Here is a 6,697-nt window from a genome sequence, read left to right as displayed (position 1 = left end):
GACTGGTAGCAGCGCACAAAAAATATGCAGAAAATGGTAGTAATGTACAGGATGAGCGGCAAACTTCAACCCTACGTTTAATTAAAAGAAAACACAGAGGTAAACAACCCCACCGTCGTAGCATCAACACGTGCTCAAAAAAGGTATTTTTCTTGCGTAAATACACCGATGTTTGACACAATTCTCACCTTCCGTTCCCATTTCTTCCCATTTCGTAGGCTTCCAGCGATTCCCTCGCAGTTTTGTTAGCCCCTTTGCTCAAGATCATGATGCTGTCAAATTTCGGCTGACACATACACACGACACAGTGTAAAGTAAGGTGCCCCCCAGTGGTACACTGCAGTGAAAGTGCATGTTCAGGTGCTCGGTCACCGACACATCGTCCAGTCTGGCCGCTGCATACTCAGCCACAACTCAGCGTAATACGATAGACCACCTCGACTACACACTCAACACTTATTCCTGCGATTCACCGCACATTTGTTGCCTCTTCCACCTCTGTCAGCTACTCTGGGGCATAGTTGCGACATTTTACTGGGCGCCGAAAAGACAACAGGAACATCGTAGTGCCCCGCTATCTTTTTCATATTGTGAGAGATATTGGTCTTTCATTTGGTCGTTCCCTATGTGGCTGGGATCCCGTCTTTATCTTCCTTAGTAGCTTTTCCGCCGCCGCCAACAAAACTGAAGCTGGGAAGCTTGCGGCACCAAGCTGTTCAAACTGCCTGCCAAAGCTCTTTTGTAAAGTATGCTGCTACTAGTTTGTAATCGTGAACCAACTCGCCTGCATCGCTACATCGATTTACTATACCTCTTTGTCTGTACACAGAAATAAAGTGGAAGATACTGTCGCAACAAAACACTCGCCTGTAATGAAAGTTTACAAATGCAAGCTCACATCAGCTTTCCACGTGGTCATTGATCTACCCATGCTCGAAAGACAGTTTATAAGCAGTGCAGATTCTGCTTTGCCACCAATACCTGCAGTAGTGAGATATGATCTGCGATGGTCACATTTGTTTCCACGAAGTGAGCGAGGGAAGACCCGATTTATCCCCATACTTCACCACAGTTCTGCTAGGATTAGCTCTCCTGCTAGGGACCTTTTACACCCTGCAAACACATTCCAGGTCACTGTGGCAGAAACTGAGTACTGTAGACGACTTCATATTTGCGACTTTGGAAATATAGCGAAACATTTGTTGCGTGAACATATCAGCCTATGGTAACAAGTACATAGGTGAGTTGTCGCTCTAAATTCAGAAATTTTGTGCCCACAAAATATTTTCGAAACCCACAATATAAAGAGGTCGTCTACAGATGCCCTATTTATAAATGCTTCACCCCACTTGGGGCAGCAGTCCTCTACAATAATGCTGGAGAGAATAATCATGCTAGTTATGCCAACCTTTTTTTTTCCCTTTTTTTACCAATGAAGCTATTGTACATATAATGCCACTTGCATTGTCACCACATAGATAGGTTAAGAGTGCCGCCCTGTGTTGAAATAAAAGTTGGAAACTCTACTGGCTGTGGCTTAGAATGAAGGTGTTTAAAATATTGTTGAATGATCAAATGAGACTTCACCACTTGATGGTAACCAACCCATTTCTTCATAGGGTCTTGTGAAGCGAGGCAATCTAAGAAAAATAATTTCTCTTTCTAGAAACCATCGATATTTCCCGGTCTGTCACAATATAGGCTTCTTCAAATCGGCTACTATTTGCAAACAAACAAGTTTGCAACAAGCAAGTTACTCGCATGTTGCATGTGCGCAGTGATAGAAGTGCTGCACCAGACTGCAACATGAATGAAATCTGCTACATCTTGCGCTAAAGTGCCATCTTTGCTAATTGCGCCACACCCGAGTAAGAATGGGTTTAGCCAAAGCAAAAAATAGAAATCTTTTATTAATGCTCGATTAATATTCAGAGAAGTAGGAGGGAAAAGAAAATGGTACAAATATGTAGTTCTAGGTCAGATCACAGTTGAAAGCTCAAACACGTACAATCATGAACAGACGTACTAAAAGCACATGTCACGAGACATTTCCTGCATTTGATTGGTGTAGGGTGCCTTCATGTGCGCTTTGCTTGGGGTGATGACATCCGGCCATTTTGTTTCGAACGCTTATTTTTATTTTTTGTTCTGAAGCGCGTGTCTTTACACGCGCTCGTGGCCCTGACTGAGCTACGGCAACATTTTGTTTCCTGCGATTTCTTTGTATTTTCCCTGTGAGCGCGTGCTGTCGGCATCGGGTACTACAAACGATGGCATCACCCTAAACAGAAGGACATTGAGGCACACTAGATTGGTGTAGTCGATGAAAGAACACGTAGAGGAAGATGGACGAATGCCACAATGTCGCACTTCGACGCTGTTTGGTTTTTCCCATTGGCTCGTAGCATCTGCTGCGCTTTGAAGCAAGGTGAAACGATGTATAAAGATTGCTCGTCAACCGCGCTGGCTGGTTAATGCGCTGGCAGTTGATTGCCAACATAGCCTAAATTTCCAGACAATGTCGAAAGCTAAAAGTCTCAAGGAAACATTGCAAATTAGTAAGACGGCGGTTACTGCGAGACAGAACCAGGGTCTTGTACTCCTGATGAGATCACTTGGTTATCCTGTCCCCTGCATGCTTTCGTGTTGGCTGTCGCCAGCGCTCGCGCGTCGAGCTTCACCATTTTGCATAGGAGTGCTATGCTAGGACCAGCGGCTGACGAGGGTGAGCGACTGGTTTAGCGCAACAGGCCTGGAAATCTTGCTCGGTACTATTACAGGTCTACCTTCTTTGGTCTTGATTGTACTAGGTTCATCTCTAATTTTAAAAAGCTGTGCCAAGAAAGAGAAAGAAAACAAAGAGATGCGAGTTTACATTAGAATACGATAGTCAAGGTTGTAGCTGTTGATCAAAAGAGCAGCGGACTTTGACTTTACTCTGGTTTCGATGCTGCTAAAGAGCAGTGCCACTTTTGAAGCACAAGTGTGGATTTTCCTGATATTCCTGGGCGGTTGTTTTTGCAGTTTATAATATCAGTGTTTTGAATTTTGCAGGTTCACGAAACTTGGGTGAAGCATTTTTAATAATACACATGCTAGCAGATATGTTGGTTTTTGCTGGCATTTTACAGAAATTGTATTTATAGGCTAAATAAACTACCAGGTGTAAAAGTGGGAAGGGAGAGGGTTTATCCCAAGTGAAGTGTTACGCTGATTAATTTATTGTCCATTTTTTAGTACCCATTGTAAATGGAAACTGCTCTGAACAGAGCCTCATTTTTAAAAAGAGGGCTCTGTGTTCCTTTTGTGACATATTACAAAATGAATAATAAGCAATATACTCCAGTATCAAAGAGGAACCCTCAATCATGAAACATGGACCTGTTTAGCAAAGCATTCACTTTTTCATTTTCAAGTTATGTGCTAACAGATGTTGGTACCTCCTCCAAAAGTGTGGGGGCTGTTCCAAACTAGTATTTTGCCTGCTACAGAACCTGCTACAAATGTCAAACGTAGCTTCCATCAATGTGTGCAACTTGCAAGCAAACTTGTACACAAAACCTGAAAGAATGCCATATATAGTCCGATGGATTCATTTTACTATTCCCATGAAGATCAAAACCTTTGTGATGGCAAGCAAAGTTCAAAAATCATGGAGCCATTCCAATCTGGGAAGGTGGATTAATCAGTGAAGCTGTTTAGCACAAGACACAGACCCGCCCCAAGCAGCTGGAGAAAACTAGACGTGCGCGTCGGGACTGCCACCCCAGGACAGCGGAAGGAAACTAGGCACGCAAGCGGGGCTTGGAACGACGACAAAGAGAGGGCGGTACGAGCATAGACATGGTCGACGCGGGTTGCACAGCGGCACATTTTTTAGAAACCTTTATTATATACCCGAGAGTCTACTGATCTTGAAAATGGTGTCTATTGATAACTAATCTACTGAATAGGCCTACTTCTGAATTACCCAAGCATCAAGAAGAAAGCAGGGAATGGCGCTCCATGCACCGCACGTGTCAGCGTCTGCAGCAGTAACTGTTGTAAAGCAAAAGCCTAAAGGCCCGTTCACACTCTTGCGACCGAGTACGACTGAGAGAGACGAGATCTCTTACAACTTCTTAAATGTTTCTAGAATGAGGGAACACACTGACATTGTGGCGCCATCTATGCGGTGACCCTAGAACTGCATTTGACAAAAGCGAAGGTTTTGCGGGATTTCCGAGGTCAAATGTACGTAATACCCATAGAAAGGCTCGTTTATAACATTGACAAAAGCTTTTCGAGCCAAAAAAGAAAGGATATTGCGCGAGAAATAAAAAAAAATATGCCGGACCGCCGAGTTTACACTGCTTCCCAATAGATGGCGCCAGTGTGTTCTCTGGTTTAAGAAGTTTTAAGGAACCCAGGTTTAAGAGGTCGCAAGCAGTCGCAAGAGTGTGAACGGGCCTTTAAACAAATGGCATCTTGCACGCGCGTTCGTGAACGATTTATTTTGGTTATTTCCTTTGAACCTTTTACACGGGGAAGGCATGTGCATGTGGCGGTGCGAGCGTAGACTTTTTAGTCACTGCACACGAAAAATCCACGGAACCCTAGCCATAAACAGCTTCACCATAAATTGGGAGTCATTCCACTTTGAGAAGGTGGATGACCAGCGAAGCTGTTTAGCAGACGACACAGACGCAACACAGAATTTTGAACAAAGGTAGAAACACATTTATTGCCTCGATCAATGGTCATCGTGACGAAAGGTCGTCGTGACGAATGGTCATCGTGACGACACACGTGCCACCCACTGATTTCTACTATAGAGGACTGGATGGCGCATTGAGCAGACAGGTATGAAACCTCAGGAAGCGGCTTTTCCCGGAAGTGAGCACTTGGCAGGCTTTGTAACCCTTCCGAGTGCTGAATCGAACAACGTTCAGGGCACTGGATTTTTTCCCAAGAGAGCCTGCTTGTTGCGGAGTAACAGCGCATGCGGACCAGAGAAGTCCTTTGGGAAGCCATTGGATGAGAAAATTTTGAGATTCTAGTTCAAGTGTGCGTAAGTCCCACGTTCACATGCCTTATTCTCGGGATTTAATCCAAAACGGGAGTATTCAAACCCGATCAAAGACACAAAAAGCATGGACCAAAATATTGACTGAATGCACTAGGAAACCCAGCGCCCGCCCGACTTCCGGTGGCTTCACTTGTGCCAGGCTTGGAGAGCAGCTATGCGCCATTCAGCCCCCTACAGTAGAGATCAGTGGTGCCGCCCACCGCCGCCACTCTGTCGTTCCCGCCGATACCTTTTGGAGGTGAGTTGCTCTTCGGGAGTGCGGACTACACGCGGCCTCCCCATTACGACGAAAGAAGTGAAATTGAAAATGGAGAACTGCAACTTGTCGTTCTGTTTGTTTTTATAAGAGAAAGCAGGAAATGGTGTCCCATGTGCCGGACGCGCATGCCTTCCTTGTATAAAAGATTCAAAGTAAATAACCAAAATAAAGCGTTGACGAACGCGCGTGCAAGACGCTTTTTGTTTTAGGCTTTTGCTTTAGAACAGTTACTGCAGCCACACGCCAGCACATGCGGCGCGTGGGTGCAGTGCAAGAGTAGCTTTTGGTCATGCACACGAAAAATTCACGGAACCAACAGCTAGCTTCACTGTAAAATTGAGCAGTCCTATGTAAACTCGCAGTAGTCTCGGCAATAGCTGCGACACGTTTCGGTGAAGTCGTTGGGCACTGGCGTCGCGTTCGCGCACCAGGGTGCAATGGGGTGGGTGAACAGAAGCGTTTGTAACAAAATACAGACATTTTGTTATGAACGTTTGTTTTGTTTAATTTTTTTCCGAATGCTTTTCTTTTTTTGTTCCGGAGCGCATGAAAGCGAGTCTCTCAACACGGGCTCCTGGCATTGACATTGGTACAAGAGAATCTTGTCATACGCTACTTTTTATTTCTTTTCCCAAAGCACATGCAGTGGGCATTGTACGCTACAAAAGTGCCAAGTTTAGAGCAGGTTATTAACGCTGTCGCATAGCTCAGTGGCAACGCCTACGCTTTGCATGCAGCGGACCCAGGTTCAATTCACGCGAGCGGCGAGAAAGCTTTTTCGAAGGTTTGGCAACACCGATGACGGATGCCCTACATCGCCAACTACATTATCAATGACTGCAACTACATCAACAACGGATGTCATTTCCAGTGGTGGCCAGAGCCCACAGCAGCTATTTCCATAAAATGGGGTATTTAAAGAGCTTCGAATTGAGTAAATTCAAAGAAAATCTAAGTGTGCCTAGCAGCATACTATAGTCTGCAACAGGTAAAAAGCTCAGGGCAAGGGAAAGGAAGGCTGGGGAGGAGGAAGCAGATGGAATGGTTGAGAGAGGGGGATGCTTCCTCCCCCCAGCCTTCCTTTCCCTCGCCCTCAACTCTTCACCCGTCACCGCAGAGTTTGTGCGTGCGCAAGTAAACACAGGTAAAAGAAATGCACTGGGCCGATCACTTTGTTCAGTCTTCTCGATACCCTAGGCTTAAATTATCAGAGACCCGGGAGGGTCATGCCGCACTTCGGAGTTGTACCCAAGCCGCCAGAAGGTATGGGACGAGGCCGGCCGTACCCCTGCTCTTCGCCAAGTCTAAGCAGGTCCCTACAGCCACTGGAGGTAAGTGTTTCAATGGGGGCTCTCACGAATATGAATGAA

Source organism: Ixodes scapularis, unplaced genomic scaffold (genome assembly GCF_016920785.2).
Source record: "Ixodes scapularis isolate PalLabHiFi unplaced genomic scaffold, ASM1692078v2 PGA_scaffold8__174_contigs__length_109621045, whole genome shotgun sequence".
In the NCBI taxonomy this organism is placed as follows: domain Eukaryota; kingdom Metazoa; phylum Arthropoda; class Arachnida; order Ixodida; family Ixodidae; genus Ixodes; species Ixodes scapularis.
Note: the sequence above shows the minus strand (reverse complement) of the source record.